The sequence below is a fragment of the Mobula hypostoma genome, chromosome 10, assembly GCF_963921235.1.
Source record: "Mobula hypostoma chromosome 10, sMobHyp1.1, whole genome shotgun sequence".
Taxonomy (NCBI): Eukaryota; Metazoa; Chordata; class Chondrichthyes; order Myliobatiformes; family Myliobatidae; genus Mobula; species Mobula hypostoma.
In genome coordinates, this window is record NC_086106.1 from 81,456,378 (window position 1) to 81,478,156 (window position 21,779).

At 41.7% G+C, this 21,779-nt stretch overlaps 1 long non-coding RNA gene across 1 annotated transcript; it reads left to right on the forward strand.

Moving 5' to 3' along the window:
* The first annotated feature begins 11,994 nt into the window (after positions 1–11,994).
* Positions 11,995–16,390, forward strand: LOC134353349 (uncharacterized). The gene is made up of 4 exons (XR_010019593.1): positions 11,995–12,105; positions 12,306–12,377; positions 13,640–13,864; positions 15,650–16,390. It is a non-coding gene; the product is annotated as an uncharacterized LOC134353349 (long non-coding RNA).
* The last annotated feature ends 5,389 nt before the right edge of the window (positions 16,391–21,779 follow it).

Genomic DNA, 21,779 nt, shown 5'->3' on the forward strand with positions numbered 1-21,779 from the left:
TGGCTGTCTGGAGATTGTACTTGGACTTCTTGTCACCAGACTTGAACGCCTCTGATCTGGCCCTCAGCAGATTGCGGATCTTGTGGTTCATCCAGGGCTTCTAGTTAGGGCAGACTCTGATTGATTTTGTGAGGATACACTTGTGTACAACTGTTTTAATAAAGTTCATGACAACCATGGTGTATTCATTCAGATGTGTCCCTGAACACGGACCAGAAACACCAACTTGAAACAATCCCGTAGCTGCTCCTCTGCTTCCACAGAGCACTTCTTTGTTGTTTTAATCTCAGGAGCCTTGTTCTTTAGCCTCAGCCTGTATGCAGGTAGGAGAAGGGAAGCCAAGTGATGCAGTCTGGGCAGGAAACAGAAGGCATTCCTTATCTTAGTATAACAGTGGTCATGTGCGTTGGGATCTCTGGTGCTACAGGTTGATGGTAACTGGGCAGGGAATTCTTCAAACAAGCCTGATTGAAGTCTCTGACTTTGATTTGAAATGTGTCCAGTTGGGCTGTTTCTTGTTTGGAGATGGCATCATGCAATATCTCACATGCTTGATTTTAGTCTGCTGCTAGTGGTAAGTAAACTATGGTTAGGATTATGGAGGCGAACTCCTTAGGTAAATAGAAAGGTTAGCATTTGACCGTTAGGTGTTCAAGGTCAGAGGAATGTGAGTTTGAGAAAACTGTCTCTGCCACATCACAGCACCACTGAGAGTTTATCATAAAGCACGCACCTCCTCCTGTATCTGTATCAGCAGTTTGGTTCAATCTGTGAATTGAGAAGCTTTCAGATCTGATCACCGTATCTGGCGTGCTGAGAGTAAGCCACATCTTGGTCAAACATAAAACACAACAATCTTTTATTTTCTCCAATACAGTAATCTTTCCCTCAGGTCCTCAATGTTGTTCTCCAGTGACGGCACCTTTTCGAACAAGATGCTAGGTAGAGGGGATCTCATTCCTCTGTGTTTCATCCTGGCTTGGGGTTCCCCACCTCCTGCCTCAGTTCTGTCATGGTAATGAACCTTTGCCTGCTTAAAGTTGCCGTACCTGCTTGCTTGAGAGTTGAGTTCACCAAGTCCTTCATGATATCGTGAAATCTGTAGTGCATTAAGTTGTTTTAAAAGTATATTGCTTCAAGGGAGATTACGTGCTGCAGATTGTAGTGGAGTGTTTACTGAGATCTTCAGTCTCTTGCTTTGGCTTTCTAAGGCACCCACCTGCTTCAGGCAGGCTGCACCTATCCTGGTGTCTAAGAAGAACCTGCCTCAATGACTATTCTCGAGTGGCACTTACATCCCCAGTGATGAAGTATTTTGAGAAGTTGGTGTGGAACATATCGACTCCTGCCTGACGAGTGACTTAGATCTGCTCCAGTTTGCCTACCAGAGTAACAGCTCCACAGCAGATGCCTTCTCATTGGCTCTTCACTCAACCTTAGAACATCTGGACAGCAAAGATTCATATATCCCGATTCTCATTATCAACTACAACTTGGCATTCAATATCATTATCCCCTCAAAACTAATCAAGTTAGTTCAAGACCTTGGCCTCAATGCATCCTTGTACAATTGGAACTTGCCAAAGGCTCCCACTCTTACACTGTCCCACTCCAACAATAGATGGTCCAATAATGATCACCACGCCTACACCTCCCTTCCTTTTATTGGCTCAAACAAAACTCAGCCTTGATGAGGCTTGTTCTTTTCAAATAGCTCTCACTTTGCAACAATGTCTCACCCTCACTTGCTACTTCAAATTAAGTGGAAGAATCCAGGGGGGAGTTGATGATAAAGTGAGGAGAATGAGAAGTAATACAAATCGAGATTAGCCCAAGTGGTAGATCGATGGTTGGTGTGGACTTGGTGGGCTGAAGGGCCTTTTCTGTCCTCTATGTTCATGAACTCTGGTTGAATGAGAGAAGAAGGTAAGCATCTTTTAAAGTAAGCACCAACACTAGCTTCAACCACTAAACAATTAACAATTCTCCTCGAAGGGCTGCAAGCTAGCCTTATCAGTACAGAATAGCATTCATTAAAGCTGCATTGGTTCCTGCTGAAATGTGAAAGCATTCAATACTTATTGCTGGCTGTCACTGAAATCCTCAAAAAAGTAGGAAGTGGGTGCTCATCTGTACCACAATCGCCATGGTTACTGGATTTCCGGTAAGATGGTTGCAGTGTTCTCTCTGGGTTCAACAAATGATATAAATGTGTGTTTTAAATGTTTGTCTTGTGATGACAAGACCCTGTTGGATATTGGTAATATAAAATACTGCAGAGGCGGTCCGTTGGTTAATTGGTGAGACTGCCAGTGGGGGAATTGCGTGGCCTCGGTTGTAGTGTAGATCAGGGCCTTATGCCGTTGTTTTGCCTGTTACAGCCACCCAGGGGAGGAGGGGCCAGAGGCCTGGTGGGCACATTGGAAATACCCATGCAGGGTTGAGGGCTAGCCCCTCCTAATGGTGCTGCTCTCCAGTGTTTGCTCCCTGGAAGACAAGCTGGAATCAGTGCGAGGCAATCTGATTTGCCTTTGTCTACTGAACTAGTGCAAGGTGAGGAACTGTTGCATACTTGGTCTTGCAGAAATGTGCTCCAGGTCAACATAACATGCACCATCAATCTTCATGCCATAGCCCTCAGGGACTTGTGTTAATATTGTGTGTGGTTAGTGCGCATGCGCCGGTCGTGCATGCAGCCTGTTACAGCCGTTCCGATTGGATTCTTACTTTTTTCTCCTTACTTTTTAACTTACATTATTTTTTGTATTTTTTTTTCACGGTAACATGTCTAAGCTGCACCCTCTCTAACATGCTGGTAGGGAGAGTTTTATTTGGATTTTTAGCGCTGGAAATAGTTACATCCTGACACGTGGGACAGAAGCATGGTCGCATTGTTCATTACAGGGACCAGCTGCTTGCGCTAATGTCGGTCAGTTTAGCGAGCAGAGCAGCGGACACCCCTGCTGAAATCTGGAGGAAAACACACAGAGGATGCAGAGGGTGATCACAAAGTTGAGGAAAGAGGACCGGGTCGAGATAACAGAGACTTATGGAGAAGAGGAGTTTGGTGGGTAATAAAATCGATGAGTTCACGGCGCTTGCCAGGTGTCAGAGAACATTTCGGGAGTGCAGTGTGATATGTTTCACTGGAACGGGGCTGCACGAGGACATACCCAATCAAAACTTCTCCATGGATAACTTCCAGACCATTCCGGCTGACCGGAAGTGCACTGAGAGAGGTAAGTGTAAAGGAGTTGGGTGCTTACTGTTCTGGTTAACAACAGATGATGCAATCCGGGTCATATTACAATCGAGGAACGTGTTTGTAGACCGGATATTGAACATTTTACTGTTGGACTTCGGCCATATTCCACCGAGATACAACACTGGGCGGCATGGGAGGTCATTCCTGCCTGTGGTCACCGAACTTGCAGCTCCTCCCGTGGAGGGTCGGACACCCTGAGCCAATAGACTGGTCCTGGACTTTTTTCCATCTGGCATAGTCTGCATTTTGTTGTTTGATTGTTTGTGGTTTTTGTATTGCTATATTTATGCTCTATTCTTGGTTGGTGTGGCTGTAACGAAACCCAATTTCCCTTGGGATCAATAAAGTATATCTATCTATCTATTTTTTGTGTGTGATTGTATGTGCTATCGTAACCATCACATATGTGCTATGCGCTGTGTGTGACTGTATGTACAGTGTTTTGCACCTTGGCACTGGAGGAATGCTGTTTCACTTAGCTATATACATGTGTATGGTTGAATGACAATTAAACTTGAACTTGAACTACTGTTCCCTTTTGCCGTCACAGTGTAGTGGCAAGGGAAAGCCTCTAGATGGCACCCTGGTTCAGCTTCTCAATTTCTTCATTCTCTGTTTCAATTCTTTCATTTCCTTTCAGATGTTTGAAACCAAATTCTTCAGTTTTGCATCAAAACATGAGCATTTTAGACTCTTTTACTTTATGGAGGACCTATCACATTTTTTTTTGTCATGTGTCCAGTTGCTGGTCCAGTTTTGGGTTGGATTTGTTTCCTCCGTCCTTCTGAAATCATGATTACATCAGTCCATGCAAACCCTGACTCTGTTGTAATCATCCACACTTGCCTGCCTCAGTATCACGATGACAGACAATTCCTTCACAGCCCTGATACTACCTCACTTTTGCAAGCAGTGCCATTGACCTGTCGGAGTGGCTACAGCTCCAGGTCCTGCTGTTCTGTTATGCCATACCAATTAATTCATTTTGATGAGTTTGATGATCTGTTATATTTTAAAATGCAGTATTTTCCCCTTCTTCATCTACTTGTAGGACCTGTTGAGCAGGCTAGCCTTGTACCTGCCTCTGAGGCCGACATGTGACCAGCCTTCATGAGGGAAAACCCATGTAAAGCATCCAGACCAGGCAGGGTACCTGGCCAAATCCTAAAGACCTTTGCTGATCAACTTGCTGGAGTGTTCACTGGTATCTTTAACCTCTCACCTCAGCAATGTGACGTACTCAGCTGCTCCAAGCAGTCTTCACTTACACTGCTGCCCAAGAAGAACCTTCTTCAATGACTATCATCCAGTACCATTTACATCCACAGTGATGAAGTGTTTTGGGAGGTTGGTGATGAAACATAACAATTGCTGCCTGACAAGTGACTTGGAACCACTCCAACTTGCCTACTGTCACAACAGGTCAACAGTAGGCGCCATTTCATTGGCCCTTCAATCAACCCTGGAGCATCTGGACAGCAAAGATGCATGCATCAGGATGTTCCGTTTTTGATGACAGCTTGGCATTCAATACCATCAACTCCTCAAAACTAATCAATAAGCTCCAAGAACTTGGGCTTAATACCCCCTTGTGCAGTTGGATCCTCCATTTCCTCACTTGTAATCCTGTCAGTTTAGATTGGCAACATCATCTCTTCCACAATCTGCATCAGCACAGGTGCACCACCAGGCTGTGTACTTAGCCCTTTGTTCTACTTGTTTTACACTTATGACTTTGTGGCTACGTACAGCTCCAATGTCATATTCAAGTTTGCTGATGACACCACTGTTGAAGGCCAAAACAAAGGCATACAGGAGGGAGACAACAACAACCTCTTACTCAATGTCAACAAGACCAAGGAGCTGATTATTGACTTCCAGAGAAGGAAACCAGAGGTCCATGAGTCTGTCCTCATCAGAGGATCAGAAGTAGAGAGGGTTGGCGACATTAAGTTCCTAGGTCTTATCATTACGGAGGACTTGTCCTGGGCCTAGCACTTAAATGCAATTACGAAGAGAGTATGGCAGAGCCTCCACTTCCTTAGGAGCTTGTGAAGATTTGGCATGACATCTAAAACTCTGACAAACTTCTATAGATGTGTAGTGGAGAGTATATTGATTGGCTGCTTGACAATCTGGTATGGAAACAACAACGCCTTTGAACAAAAAAATCCTACAAATAGTAGTGGATATGGCCCCGTCCATCATGGATAAAGCCGTCCCCAATATTGAGCACATCTACACAGAGCTTTGTCACAAGAAACCAGCATCCATCATCGAGGCCCCCCACTGCCCAGGTCATGCTGTCTTCTCTCTGCTGCCTTCAGGAAGAAGGTAAAGGAGCCTCAGTACTCACCTTCAGGTTCAGGAACAGTTATTAACTCCTCAATCATCAGCATCTTGAACCAAAGGAGATAACTTCACTCAACTTCACTTGTCCCTTCACTGAAACATTCCCACAACCTATGGATTCACTTACAAGGACTCTTCATTTCATGTTCCCGATTTTTATTGCTTACCTATTTATTTTTATTATTATTTCTTTCTTTTTGTACTTGCACAGTTTGTTGTCTTTTGCACACTGGTTGAAAGCCCAGTGAGGTCTTTCATTGATTCTACTATGGTTATTGGGTTTATTGAGGATGCCCGCAAGAAAAGAAAATGAATCTCAGAGTTGTATAGGTGACATATATGCACTTTGAACTTTGGATTTAGATGGGTGTGAAGAAGCTTGATTGAAAGTATAGATTTTGAGAAGTCTTGATATGGTAGATGTAGAGAAAATGTTTCCTTTGGTGCAACAATCTAGAAATACAGATCACTGTTTAAAATAAAGGTCTGTCCCTTTACGATAGAGGAGGTGATTTTTTTCACTCTCTTAGAGCTACATGAGTCTACAAAACTTTATTCCACAGACAACAGAGAAAGCAGAATCTCTGAATGTTTATAAGGTAGATGTGGGTAGTTTGTTGATAATCGTAGGAGTATGGGATATGGAGTTTAGAGGTACATTCAGATTATGCATAGTTTTATAAAATGGCAGAACAGGCCTGAGGGACTGCATAGCCTAATCCAACTGCTAATTTGTACGATCTTATATTGGTCATGGCTGTACCACAATATTGATTCATTGAAACCTGCTGATTCTTTGATGTAATGACTCACAGTAATTAGTTATGTTGCAATGATCACCAATATTCTTTTGTTTTCAGTGAATTATGATGCAAATGATTTATGCTGCTCTCTCTGGGTCAAATAAAACAGTTCTAAATTAAGTTTGTCAGTTTATGCCATTGTTTTAAAATCTTTGTGCAATCGCAACGATACAACATAGAAAAGCAAAGCACAGAAACAGGCTCTTCGGCCCACAATGTTGTGCCAAACCAATTAAATTAGTAATCAAATGGTCAACTAAGCTAGTTTCATCTGCCTACACAATATTCATATCCTTCCATTTCCCTTACATTCAAAATGTCTCTTAGAAGTTCCTAATGTATCTGCCTCTACCACCAATCCAGACAGTGCATTCCAGGCACCCAGCACTCCCTTGCCTCTCACATCTCCTTTGAAATTATCCCCCCTCGCCTTCAGTGCCTGCCCTCTGCTGTTAGGTATTTCAACATGAGAAAAAAACATGACCTGTCTATCTATGCCTCTCATAATCTTATGAGCCTTTACCAGATCTCCGTGCAGTCTCTGCCACTCGAGAGAAAATAACCCAAGTTTGTCCAATCTTTCATTATAGCACATGCCCTCTAATCTATGCAGCATCCTGGCAAACCTCTTCTGCACCCTCTCCAAAGCCTTGACATCTTTCCTATAATGGGGTGACCAGAACGCTGTGCAATACTCCTGAAGTTTTCGGACGGATGGACTCATTGTTGGCTGTGGTCGGCTGCTTCCAAGGTATCGGCAAGTTGACGGTGCCTGGAGGTTTATGGCAGGGAGTTCCTCCCTTTTGCCGCCGCTATCAGGGACTCGGGAGTCGATCGACTTGGGACTTCGAGACTTTTTTTTACTGTGCCCTTGGTCTGTTCTTCATCAAATTATGGTATTGCTGTGCACTGCTGTAACTATACGTTATAATTATGTGGTTCTGTCAGTGTTAGTCTTTGGTCTGTTCTGTTTTCTGTGATATCACTCTGGAGAAACATTGTATCATTTCTTAATGCATGTATGCATTTCTAAATGACAATAAAAGAGGACTGAGTTTTCTCATAATCTAATCTGATGTGGCTTAGCTAGAGCTCTATAAAGTTGCAACATAACTTCCTGGTCTTTGAATTCAGTGCCTTGACTAATAAAAGCAAGCATGTCATATGCCACCTTAACCACCCTATCAACGTGTGTAGCCATTTTCATGGAGCAGTGAACTAGGACGCCAATATCCCTCTGCTCATCAAAACTGTTCAGGGTCTTGTCCTTAACAATGTTATGTCTCTTTACATGTGACTACAAAGATGCAATACTTCACATTTGGCCTGTTTAAACACCATCTGCTATTTCTCTGTCCATATCTGCAACTGATCTATATCCTGCTTTATTCTTTGCTGGTGTTCTACACTATCCACAACACCAACAGTCTCCATATCATCTGCAAACTAACTAACACCCATTTATATTTTCATTCTCCAGAAGCAGCAGAGGTCCCAGTAGAGATCCCTACAGAACACCACTTAAAGCAGATTTCCCAATGGAATACTGTAAATCTCTTCGACCACTACCCTCTGTCTTTTATGGGTGAGCCAGTTCTGAATCCAAATGGCCGAATCATCATGGCTTCCCATGCATCTTAAACTTCTGGAGGAGCCTCTCATGAGAAACCTTGTTAAATGAATCCAAGTGGACAACATCTACAGCTCTACCTTCATTGATCACCCTCATCAAAAACTCAATCAAGTTACTAAGACACAACTCGCTCTGCTCAAAGCTATGCTGGCTCTTCCTAATGAGGCCATGCTATACCAAATGCTCATAAATCCTATCCCTAAAAATTCTCTCAGTAACTTTATTACTACTGATGTAATGCTCAACGGACTCTTGTTTCCAGGATTATCTATGGTTCCCTTCTTAAATAATGGAACAACATTTACTACTTGACTATCATCTGGGACCTTGCCTGTGGCTAGAGAGGACACAGAGATATTGGTCAAGGCACCAACAATCTCTTCTCTCGTCTCCCTCAATAACCGGGGGTATATCCCATTAGGTCCTGGGGACTTAGTCATCATAAAGCTCCTTAAGAGACCCAGCACTACCTTCTCCTTGACCATGAAATGCCCTAGCATATCAATACCATTGGCACTGAACTCTTTAACCTCCATGTCCGTCCCTTTGCTAAATTCTGAGAGGCTGGTTTAGGCTGCTTTGACATTACACTCTTTGGGAATATTAAGATAAAAGGTTATGACTCATGTACAGTGACTTGCAAAAGCTGATACAATCATAAAAACTTATACCAAAAAAGTAAACCATTCTGCTCACTCAAGGTGATACTTCATCTCTTTTTCCTACTCTTTATTTATCCATTTTACATTATTTTATTCATGTAAATAATTTCTCCTCCAGAGTACATTGTTGTTCTGCCACATCGGGCTTCAGCAACCATAACCTGTGTTTGCCAACATTTCTTTTTTTTGACCCCAGTTAAATATTCACATTGCACCTATTGATGACTGAATGGTGAGGGAATTTATTAACTGCAAGGAAAGCCATTAGGAAAACTACCAATGACAGCCTACCAAGGATATCTCAGAGCAATAACTACCAAGGATATCTCCATTACCACATCATGAGAAGTCAGTAAATCCTGGCAATTAGAATGAAAGAACCATTCAAAACTCCTATGACTGGGTTTGTTCCAATGGTTTTCTATGATTTGCAAAACATTAAAAGCTGCAAGCCAGAAAATTAACAAGAAACTAATTTCACATACCTGATATATTAACATTTCATGGTCTTGAAATTTTCTCAATAATATACTTGTGCAGAAATCTGACAGATAAAGGGTCCCTCTCACTTTCCAGAAGTACTACACTCCTTTAAAAAAGTTTGAAAACTTACGATGTCGACATGCAGCTACGGTTACAAATCTCCGAATGTCTCCACAAATTACAATCATTTTTGGCAGCTGTATTGGACTTGGCTGTCAGCAGAAAGAGAACCCTGAACACTTTGGCCCGCACTTTTTATTTTCCATCCAAAGTTACATACCACAGTTTTAAAAAAAGTAAGTGGTGCAATGCATTAATTTATCAACCTTGTCTGTTCACCAGAAAAAAATGTTTCTGTGCCTATCCCATAAATACCTTCCAGACAGTCACTAAACATGGAGGATGATGTGCTTTTGCTCTAGTTTTATGGGTTTTCAGGTGGCAGATCAGACCAATGTAGGCCCTACAGTTTGGCTACTGGGTGGGGGAGGGAGCAATGTGGGTATTATGAGAGTTTATGTATTGCCTGAGATGTTTATCTTTGGCTTGTGGTCCTAATGAATGAATTCAAGGTTAGATTCATCCTTCTGAACACCCATTGATCTCATTTTTATTTTCCCCCTATTCCGTCAACATCCTATTCCAATCTGTGCCTTGTAAGGCATGAAAATGCCCGATGCAGGCCTCTCATGGTCTGAGTCGACCTTCCCTCCGACGTTTCCCTCCCATTCTGTCAACATCCTCCGTATTCTACCACATTCTTGAACTAGGAGAATTTCTGTCGGTCATCTAACCTACCATCCTGGGCATCTTTGGGATGTGTGAGGAAACAGGAAGAGGCAAACTGTGCACTCCCAGGGAGAACATGCAGGCTCCACATGGGTCAGGGTTGAACCAGGTCACTGAAGCTGTGAGATATCTCAGTGATCTCACCCTGAAGGTTTTCATTGCCATGCTGGCTGCTCCCTGTCCATTCTGATTGGTCAGGGATTGGCATATGCTGGCAGGACTTCTATACTTTTTTGGAAAGGGATTTGAGAATATCCTTGAATTATTTCCTTTATCTACCCAAAAATCTTTTATCACAACAGAACTAAGACTAGAGTTCCAGTTGTCTAGTAAGGTGTATCCTCTAAATTATTATAAGTAATACTGCATCAGTGAAAGAAGGTCCCTCTCTTTCAAATGGACCTTCTTGCTAGGCATTTTTAATGATGTCATTGTTAATTATTATGACATCCTGATATGAATAAGGGAGGGAATCTGTCAGTGCATGCACTATTTTCAGTGGGTGGCAAAGAAGAATGTATGTTTTATGAAAAGATGTATTGTCTGATTAAAATGTTGGTGTTATACATTTTTATACATAATAACTTTCTGCTGCCCAGGTATGTTCTGTCTACAAAAAATGTGGCATTGATCTAAAATTATTAAATTATACCCCCTTTGGCCTACTCCACATCACCATCCAAGTGACCAACACTTGGTACCCACTTGTCAGTTCACAGGAAGCTAGGGAACGTAAATTTAACTCATTAAATAATCTTGAATAAAATATAAGCTGGTAAATCATAGTGGTTATTAAACTACTAAACTGCTGTAAATTATTTTTGGCTAGTATATTTTAAGGATGGAAATCTGCCATTCTCATCTGGTCTCTGATTTCAAGCCCACTTCCTCATGTGACAACAATAAACCAAATTACCAACTGAGCCATATGATTTATTCTTAATTATTGCCTGTAAGGGTGTCCATGTAACAAAGCTTTATGACAACACTCTATGAATAAAATCAAAAGACAAATTGACATGAAAATACAGGAAAGAGGTGGAAAGGAAACATTTTGTCTGCTTGAGCCTGCTCCGTCATTCAGTTAGTTCATGGCTGATCCATTCTTGCACAATTTTCCTGTGCTCTTCCATGACTCCCTTGTCTTCTTATCCCTATCCTCATTCAGGCTCTTTGCAGCCCCTCACTCTGTCGCATTGTGGCTATCTTTCGAGGTCAAGGATGATGACCTTCATTCTGTTGATCTACTTGTGGGCTCTCAAGAGGCTTATGAGTCCAATCTTGGCTTTGAAAGTTCTTCTGCATTCAGGACAGATAGTTCCAGATGGCAGATCGGGCTTTGGTTGTTGCTGCCTCTCTTTCCATTTTCTTCTCTCTTCTTCTAATTCTGCACATCTGTTGGCTTTGAAAGTTGCTGTTCCTTCTCGGGTGATGGCTTGCCAAAGTTTCCTGTCCTTGGCATTGGTTTCCCAATTGATGATGTCGATGTTACATTTCTTCATGTTGGCTTTTAAGACGTTTTTGAATCTGTTCTGTTGTCCGCCTCTTTTACGTTTGCCTTCTTAAGCTGGGAGTAGAAGATTTGTTTTGGCAGACGTTCGTTTTTCATCCGAACAACATGACTGCTCCATCTTAGCTGGTTCTTGATGACGTAGGCTTCAATGCTTCTTGTTTTTGCTTCACTACTTACTAATCGGTTGTTCTTCATAGTAAAAGTGGATACACTACTTTCGATCCTTTCTTTCAATTCATTCATACAGGCTGTCAAAAGATGAGGCCCGGCTATCTAGATCCCACAACTTCCTGATTGACAGTTTCAACTGACCCATTTTTCCTGAGTCTCCATTTTCTGTTACTTAATCAATCCAGTTTCTATGCCAATATATTATCTCCCTTACAAAACGTGCCTATATCAGTCCTTTCTGATGTAAATTTGTAAATTGTTTTATTATTGTCAAATGTACCAAAGTCCAGTGAAAAACTTTGTTTTGGATGCCATCCACAAAGATCAATTCATCACAATAGATTGTGAATGAGATCAAGTGTCCACCGTTTTCTACTTGGGGATCATTTAGTAGTTTTATTACAGTGGTATAGAAGCTGTCTTTGAACCTGGTGGTATGTGCTTTCAGACTTTTGTATCTTCTACCAAGATATAATGGGATGGGGGAGAAGATAGAACGTTCAGAGTGGGTGGAGTCCTTCATTTCTCTGGTTGCTTTACCGAGGCAGTGGGAAATATAGAGAAAGTCCATGAAGGGGTGTCCGTTTCTGTGTTGTACTGAGCTGTGTCCACAACTCTCTGCATTTCATTTCAGCCACAGGTACAGCAGTTGCTATACCAAGATGGATCCAGAAAGGATGCTTTCTACGGTGCATCAATAAAAATGGTGAGTGTTGAATGGCACATTATGCAACAACTTATCAAATGTCTTCAGGAAATCTAAATATACTATTTGTTACAGTGTCAAAGTATGCAGTAGCCATTTCCCAAAACCATATTGACTTTGAATGATTGTCTTATTTTATTATTCTTCATTTAGAGATACAACATGATAGCAGGCCTCTCTGGCCCTACATGCCTGGGTTGCCCAACTGAACAATTGACCTACTAACCTGTACATCTTTGGAATATGGGAGGAAACCAGAGCACCCAGAGGAAACCTACATGGTCATGTGGCAAATGTATAAGCACCTTAACAGACAGCAGTGGGATTGAACCTGGGTGCCTGGAGTTGTAATGGCATCGTTCTCACCGCTACGCCGTTGTACTGCCTCTCAGTTTCATTTTAAGGGTCCTGCTATTTCCTCCTTAAAACTGATTCCATCGTTTTCTTAATGAACGATGTTAGGTTAATTGGTTAATAGTTTCCTGCTCTCTCTTTACTAGCTTTATTGAATAAGCTAGAACAGGGCTGCACTGTAGCATATCACCATCACAGTGACAGTGACCCATGTTCGATTCCCGCCGCAGTCTGTAAAGAGCTTGTACATTCTCCCTGTGACTGTGTGAGTTTCCACTGGTTTCTTCCCACATTCCAAAGGAGTATATGCTGGTAGTTTAATTGGTCACAGGTGTATGTTTGGACACAAAGGCTGTATCTCTAAATAAAATACAGTGAATAGGGGCTTTCCAATTCTCCAACACAATTCCACAATCCAGAGAATGTTCCACTGCCCAGACACACCGAGAACATCCCCATTCATGGCAAAAACTAACTGATAAGGCCAAAAAGGAGCCTGGAGGCTCGGCAACCATCTTCAGCCAGGAGCACTGAGGAATGGTTCATTGTCGCCCCTTCCTGAGGCCATCCACATCACATCCGCCATTTTGGTTTAATCAGCGTGTTGTCAAGGACTTCGGATTGAATGACTGTGGCCACATTTGCAGCAAAGGTCCAGCTGGATAAGTTATACAGCCAACAAATTGCTCCAGGGCAGTTACCACACGAGGAGCTAACTAACAATGTGGAAAGTTGTCCAGGTATGTTTATACCACAAAAGGCAAGGCAGATCAAATTCGGTTAATTACTATTCCATTAATTTAGGCCCAAGCATCAGCAAAGTGATGGAAGGTATCATTAATAGTGCTACCAAACGATATTTACTCACCAATAACCTGTTAAATTTTGACCTTTTTGCTTGACTCTAGACCTCATAAAAAATGAAAAAAAAGGTAGCCTGGAAAACCTCCGTAAAACTGAAATCAAAGGGAGTCAGGGAGAAAACTCTTTCTGCCTCACATAAAGAAAAATACTTGTAATTGCTGGAGGCCAGTCATCCTATTTGCGGGCCATCACTGCAGGAGCTCATCTGGACAGTGTCCTCAAGCTAAACATCCCAACTGACCTATCAATGACTTTCCTTCCATCGTAAGGTAAGAAGCGAGAATATTCAGTGATAATTGTATAATATTTAATTCTCTTTGCAGGCTTTTCAGTAAATAAAACAGTGCACATCTGCACACAACAAGGCCTAGTCAGTGTTCAGGTGTTTCTCCCTGACCCCCTTTGACAGATGGCAAGCAGCATTTCGATTCCACAGTGTCAGGCAATGTCCACCTACCATGCAGAAGTCTAACCAACACCAGTTCAGTGCCATCTCTGAGTCCTCCTTAGGGGTCATTGTTGACCAGGTGAGCTTGTGCAGAGACCTTGGACGAGATTGTCTTCTGTCAGTTAGGGCATGGTGCATTACACAATAGTTTGCATTGCTTTCAACAGCGCACAGCCACACTTTAAATACCCCTACCACAGAAATGATTTCAGGATCCCAGCTTCAGGTTTTGAGGTAACTGTGCCATGCAGTGAAGCCACCCTCCAGTCGCACACCTTGGGGCTAACGATATATGCAGTATTTAGGGGCAGTGTGAAATTGGGAGTAAAAGTGGTCAGAGGTTTGAAAAATGTTTTAAATGTTATAAGGTACCTGGTATTCTATTTATTCTCATCAACTGGCATATGTCTGTTTGGCAAAGTGTAATTTCAATTGCATCTGCTATATATAATGTGTCCTGTGGACTAGAGTCTGTGCTATATTGCTATTTATCTTTGCCAAATTGGGAACTACAACAGCAGCCTTAATAATAAACAGATGGATTGGCCACTTAACAATTGTTTGTAATTGTACTGTTGTTGTGTTCTCCTTTAGCATGCGTTGTGCTTCTGTGTTCCAATTCAGATTATTTCAGCATTAATATGCTCCTGTAATTGTTGCCTTTTGCTCAGACAGCAAAAACCAAGTGATTGGAAGACTGTCTCCCATTTTTACTTCACTTTTCTGGATAACATGATTAAGATTGTTAAAGGTTATTTCTTGTACTAGCAGGGATGGATTTCAAACAGTATTTATGGTGGAGCTTCCACTGTTAAGGAATTGCACTTGCTGCATGCAGAGTATTGTTTATTTTTGATACTAACTGAAGTTAGCAGCTGCCTTGTTATTTTAGTGACCTGTTTCAAATTCAATAAATCTTTTGTAAATTACTAATTTCATTTCTTTTACAAGTATTAACCTTTGGACCAAGAAGAATGAACCAGGAGCCATTTAAAATTCTGTGATATTAATAATTAATAAAGATACATTGGTGGTACAGCAGATAAGATTTCCGGCCTAGTGATCCAGAGACCTCAGTTCACATCCTACTGTGGCGGCAGTGGAATTTAAATTCAGTTAGTAATCTGGAGTTTAGAAAGAAAAGTAACAACCAGTCTGTGTAATAATAATCACTAAACTGTTGTAAAATCCCATCTTGTCCAATAATATCCTATAGGGGCCGAAACCTGCCATCTTTTCCCAATCTGGCCTCTATGTGACTTCAAAACCAGCCTGTACAGTTAACACTTACGTGCCCTATGAAATGGTCCAATAAACCACTCAGTTTTATCATTGCATCTCCACTGGAATAAAAAAAAATAAAATCAGAAAAAACACCTAATGTGGATCCAGGCACCAATTCAGATGTCGTAAGGTTAATCCCAGCAGAGTTGATCTTGCACAGCCTTCCTCGTAGCCATCTGGGGTCTTGAGCTTAGATTGGGAGAACTGTCCAATAGAATAATCAAACACAGTCTGACCTAATGCCACTCACAGAATGATACCTAACACACGGTATCTTAGATTCTTCTGTCATGATTTCTGGGTATCTCTTGTCTCACCACAGATGGCAACACAGGGGTCTAGAGGCAGGGAAAGAATATTCTTGTGAATCTGCAATGCTGTCTCCAGACCACATAAAATCTCAACGCATCAATTCAAACATGCGCTTCCTTCTGATTACCAGCTTACATCCCTCAACTGCTGATTCAATATTTCTCCCAATGATATCTAGAAATGGCCAAGAGCATTGGATACAACAAAGACAATAGGACCAAACATCATCCTGCCTGGAATTTTGCAGATCTGTGCTCTAGAACTAGCTGCACCTCTAACTGAGATGTTCTAATACTGACAATCTGATCAGTCTGATCTCAATGATCAACAAAATGGGTCGAAGAATCAAATTGCAGAGAAGAGAAGAGAGTGATTGCCTTGACAACAAGGCCTCTAGTAAAACTGAACCTAATGGGCATGAAAGGGAAAATGATCCAATGTTTGGAGGCAGCCCACACACAAAGAAAGATGATTGTCATGTGGAAGTCTCAGATCTTCACTGCAGGAGATCTTCAGGGCACTGACAGCATCAGTTGCTTCCACTATAAGCTTCTTCCTAATGAATTTCAATTGCTTCAAAGACTTTGGATGCCTTTTGACACTGGTTATATCAAGGTATGCCGAGTATATTGGTCAGATAATGCTAATGCAGTTGATTAGGTTTTTTTGTGGTATATCTTGTGCCTTTGAGAATGTTGTGGATGATGTGATACGTTTCCACATCAGTCTCTGCTGATTGTTGTATATTGACTTTCTTCAATAAAGGATGCTTATTTGTAGAACTATTCTTTTTTAAACTGTGTTATTCAATGGTTCATTCATTTCTTCTCTTTAGAGTCATAGAGTCTAAAGAGATTTCTTCTCATATACTCTTGTCTTTATTCGCTACATGCCACATGTTTAGTTTCCAGACTAGATTGTTATTTTACGCTAGGGAGATGTGCACAAAATGGTTTGAAGAGTAGCTGGGAAAGGAGTGTGATTTTGGGTGACTGTTAATTGCACCTGGATTGGGGAGTTAGTGCAGGTCCTAAGGGTCTTTCAGAAAGAAAAGCATCTTAATTAATTTGTTATGTCCCTAGCAACATGCCAGAAAAGCAAACATTCAGATCTAGCTAGTTCATCTGTTATTAACTTGTAACACACCCACAGTATGAATCCAACAGGTGTTTCCACTTCATAAACTGTGGGCTGGACTTTAACATTAAAATACAAGAAGCAGGAGGAGGCTGGGGATTTAACCTGTTGCTGTGATGGTAATCCAAATGTAATTAACCCCTGTACATTGAGCCACCAGGGAGCAGATTCTTTGAAGAGGCATGTTCCTAATTTCAAATACCAGTTGTTTAATTCGAATAATAGTAATGTGAGTTTGGTGCTGTTCCCTACGTGTTATGGGTTTCTTGAAACTTGCTAGTAAAAGTAATCCAAGAACAAATTGGCTTTGTGGTTGAAAATTGATTTTTAAAAATCCATCAGTGAGTACTCCAACTCACAGCCTCTTTCTTGAATGACTTTGAGAAAGGTTTTGTTTACAGAATTTGAGATGAGGGTCAGTTTTGTAAATGTTGGAGCTAAGCCGTGAACTTTGCATTTCAAGTTCCAAACTTTGGAGGAGACTTAAACTGCACTTTTCAGCTCCCAGAGTTCATGTCAGCACATGCAAAACCTACTCAGACTTAGTTTGGACATCCCTATCTGAACATTTAGGGTGGGATCCATACAGCAAGGAAGATAGCACCTTGCTGGCTGTAGTATCAGAGGATAAGATTCCTCACCCTGCACGAGTGGCCATGTACAGTAAGTTCGGCATCTCTCATCACCTGGCGACAACTATTTACTGACTTCTGGATGAGGACAGTGGGACACAGCAGGCAAAAATGATCATTCATGCTGCCTTCAACTTCCTTGCTGGTGACATTTGCAGGATCTCAGCATCATGAATACATGGCATATATGATTCAGGCAGTGAACTGATGGCTTGCTTACCAGAGCTGTGAATTATATCAGGATTCCCTGTGCCATTGTTGGTGGGGATAGATGGACACCTGGGCCCAGAGCTCTAACAGGTGTCTGGAAAAATGGCAAACAAGGTGCCTGCCAGATCTCCCAGGAATATCCACCAGCTGTGTGCAAATGCAAATAAAGGTCTTCAGGACAGTGTGTGCAATTTTCCAGGGATATACACCCAAATGACAGTAGATCACTCTTTCTGATCTCTCTGTACCTTTCAAAAGTCTTACTCAATGGTTGGCTGAAAGCAAGGAATATGTCTTTAATTGATTGAAAGAAATGTTTCACCAATGTCTCCTTGAAACTGGTCTTCACTGTGCTTGGTTCTCTTGTAGACTACGGGTTAATGATAGCTTGTGTGCTGTTATGGAGCAAAAATAGAACAGAAATGAATCTCTGTGGGCAGTCAAATTTGAGGAGGGAGTTGCACAGTCCCTCCTGACCAATGGAGTTAATGAAGTATGATTAGGAGAGTCCACGTAGTTGTGTGTGTGTGTGAAGGTAGCATTTGTTGTGGTTCTGGATTGATGGAATCCACATTGGGATTCAAAGGCGGGAGGTAATTGGCAATGACTTTCTCTTTGGCAGACAACTGGGAAATCCCTCGATACTTACCACAATCAGACTTGTCTCCCTTCTGAAAGAAGGCCCTGATCTTTGATATTTGCCTCTTTCCAGTGAGGCTGTGGATTTTTCATTGAACTACTTCACTGGCAGATTTTAGGATTTCATTGGGAATAATTACTGCTCCAGGGACCTTGATGTTTCAAGATGACGTCACCTGCCCAACATTTTGCCAGTCAAGAGTGGCAGCACATCTGGCATGAACAGGCTGGTGTGGGAAGTACTCAAAGGAATTGTTCCTTTCTAAAGGATGTAATCATGTTGAAGGTAGTACTCCTTCTAGTGTGCCTTTCTGTCACTGATGAGATCCCCCCAATTCCAGGCTTTCATTCAGGAGGGGCCTTGTGTACTTGGGCTGTAAATGGGTTTAAGAACATAAGAAATAGGAGCAGGAGTAGGCCATCTGGCCCATTGAGCCTGCCCCGCCATTCAATACAATCATGGCTGATCTGTCCGTAAACTCAGCTCCATCCTCCTGCCTTTTCCCAAAGCCCTTAATTCCCCTACTACGTAAAAATCTATCTAACTGTACCTTAAATATATATAGTGAAGAAGCCTTAACTGCTTCCCTGGGCAGAGAATTCCACAGATTCACCACTCTCTGGGAAAAACAGTTTCTCCTCATCTCCATCCTAAATCTTCTCCCCTGAACCTTGAGGCAATGTCCCCTAGTTCTAGTCTCACCTACCAATGGAAGCAACTTTCCTACTTCTATCTTATCTATCCCTTTCAAAATTTTGTATGTTTCTATAAGATCCCCTCTCATTCTTCTGAACTCCAGAGAGTATAGTCCCAGGCAACTCAATCTCTCCTCATAGGTTAACCCCTTCATACCTGGAATCAACCCGGTGAACCTCCTCTGCACTGCCTCCAAAGCCAGCAGATCCTTCCTCAAGTATGGAGACCAGAACTGCACACAGTACTCCAGGTGTGGCCTCACCAGTACCCTGTACAGTTGCAGCATGACCTCCCTGCTCTTGAATTCAATCCCTCTGGCAATGAAGGCCAACATTCCGTTTGCCTTCTTAATGACCTGTTGTACCTGCAAGCCAACTTTTTGTGATTCCTGAACAAGCACTCCCAAGTCCCTCTGCACAACAGCATGCTGCAATCTTTCACCATTTGAATAATAATCTGCTCTTCTATTATTCCTTCCAAAGTGGATGATCTCACACTTACCAACATTGTATTCCATCTGCCAGACCTTGGCCCACTCACTTAACCTATCTATATCCCTCTGCAGACTCTCCACATCCTCTGTACAATTTGCTTTTCCACTCCGTTTAGTTGTTCAGCAAATTTTGCTATGCTATACTCAGTCCTCTCTTCCAAATCATCAATGAAAATGGCAAACAGCTGCAGGCCCAGCATCGACCCCTGCAGCACCCCACTCACCACAGACTGCCAACTGGAGAAACACCCATTTATACCAACTCTCTGCCTTCTATCGGTTAACCAATCCACTATCCATGCCAATACACTTCCTCCGACTCCATGCATCTATTTCTTATTTATAAGTCTCTTGTGCGGCACCTTATCGAAAGCCTTCTGGAAATCCAAGTATACGACATCCACCTGTTCCCCTCTATCCACTGCACTCATTATGTCCTCAAAGAACTCCAGTAAGTTTGTCAAACAGGACCCGCCCTTTCTGAATCCATGCTGCGTCTGTCTAATGGAACCACTCCTTTCTGAATGTTTCTCTATTTCTTCCTCAATGACAACTTCAAGCTTTACAGTATGAGAACCTGCTTTAAGTAATGGCTGCCAGCAAATTGCTGAGGCTGCTTGCTTTGCAGTGTACTGATTCATTAAAAAGAATGACAGGAAATGTTTCCGAGCAATAACTTTCTGGCAGCAAGTAATGCTAACATCACTTTTAGCCATGAAATGAGTTTCAGCCGATCCTGCCTAGTAGAAGAGACAGATTTTATTTAAGCTACTGAGGTGGACAGTAATTAATTTTCCATTATGTTTAGAAGAGGGCTGGACTTCACTACTTGAATGGCTCCTCAAAGTCGTTGCAGAGAGAAATGTTTTGTCTATTTTATGTCAGCAGGAGACCTTTCACGTTTAATCTGATATAATGGTGCTTTTAGTGCTATAACTGAAACACTAAGAAGTTAATGTGCCCAAAGTCCACACCATAATCTTTACAACCTGGCTGTTTGTTAGACATTCCTGCATCATGTAATTATGTGAAATCTGATGAAACTAAAGAGCACGTTACACTGGTAGTGTAGATTTATGAAACTTATTTCAAAATAGTGCGACTAAACATAATTTGAAGGCTGCGAAGGCGCTAGACTGAGTTGTGTGTATGAGGCAGGTTTGAATAACAAGAGAAATTCGTTCCTTTGATTAGGTTCTTTATTTAAGCCCTAAGTTCTACATAGTTAAGGCTCTGCCTGTAAGGTACCAGCTAAGCCTTTACAATGAAATGATACAATAGCAATGCATTGTGGGTTTTTCTCTCTGAATGTGTGAAGGCGATATAGGTCAAAAGTAACATAAACACTTTGAGATACCTACAAACCTGACTAACTGGACTTTCTTATCTTGTACATGGTAGAGTTATTGAAAGAGAATAGGAAGTGGAGTACATGAATTACTTTTAGCTTATGCAGTTATGGAGCAAATGATAAATTGATAAATTGTTTTATTATTATCATATGTACTAAAGTACAGTGAACAACTTTGTTTTGCATGCTATTCATACTATCATTTCATCACATCACTGATTTGAGGTTAATATAAGGGAAAAGAGTAACAGAACACAGTATAAGGTTTTACTGTCACAGAGAAAGGGTAGGCAGACTGAGAGTCCATTTTAGCATACTGAGGGACAATTCAATAGTTTTACAACAGCGGGATAAAAGCTGTCCTTGAGCCTGAAGGTATGTGCTTTCAGGCTTTTGTATCTTCAAAGTTCAAAGTAAATTTATTATCAAAGTGCATATATGTCACCACCTACTACCCCAGGATCCAATTTCTGTCCAGTGGGAAGGGGAAGAAGAGAAAATGTCCTGGGTGGGAGGTCTTGATTATGTTGTACGCTTTACCAGGGCAACAAGAAGTGTAGACAGAGTCAATGCAGGTGAGGCTGTTTTCTGTGACATACTGACCTGTGTCTACAACTTTCTGTACTTTCTTGCAGTGTCAGCCAGATGCTGCCATACCAAATCGTGATGCGAATGGATAGGATGTTCTCTATGGGACATCAATAAAAATTGGCGAGGGCATCATTCTGTGCCAAGTCCTTCTGTGATTCTGTGATATTTCATCAGATTGCACCTCGCAGTTTCGGTTCTGTGTTGATGCAGCTTAAAAATTGTGCTCCAAGTTAACTGAGTTATTTATTTATCCAGATGAAGATGATTCCCAACTTTAAATTAAATGAAGTGGTGCATTGCTTTTGAAAATTTAAACCAGCAGTTTATCTCACAGCATATATCTTGGTTTGCAAATTGTTGCAATTACTTACATCAAGAGGGCTCCTGTTA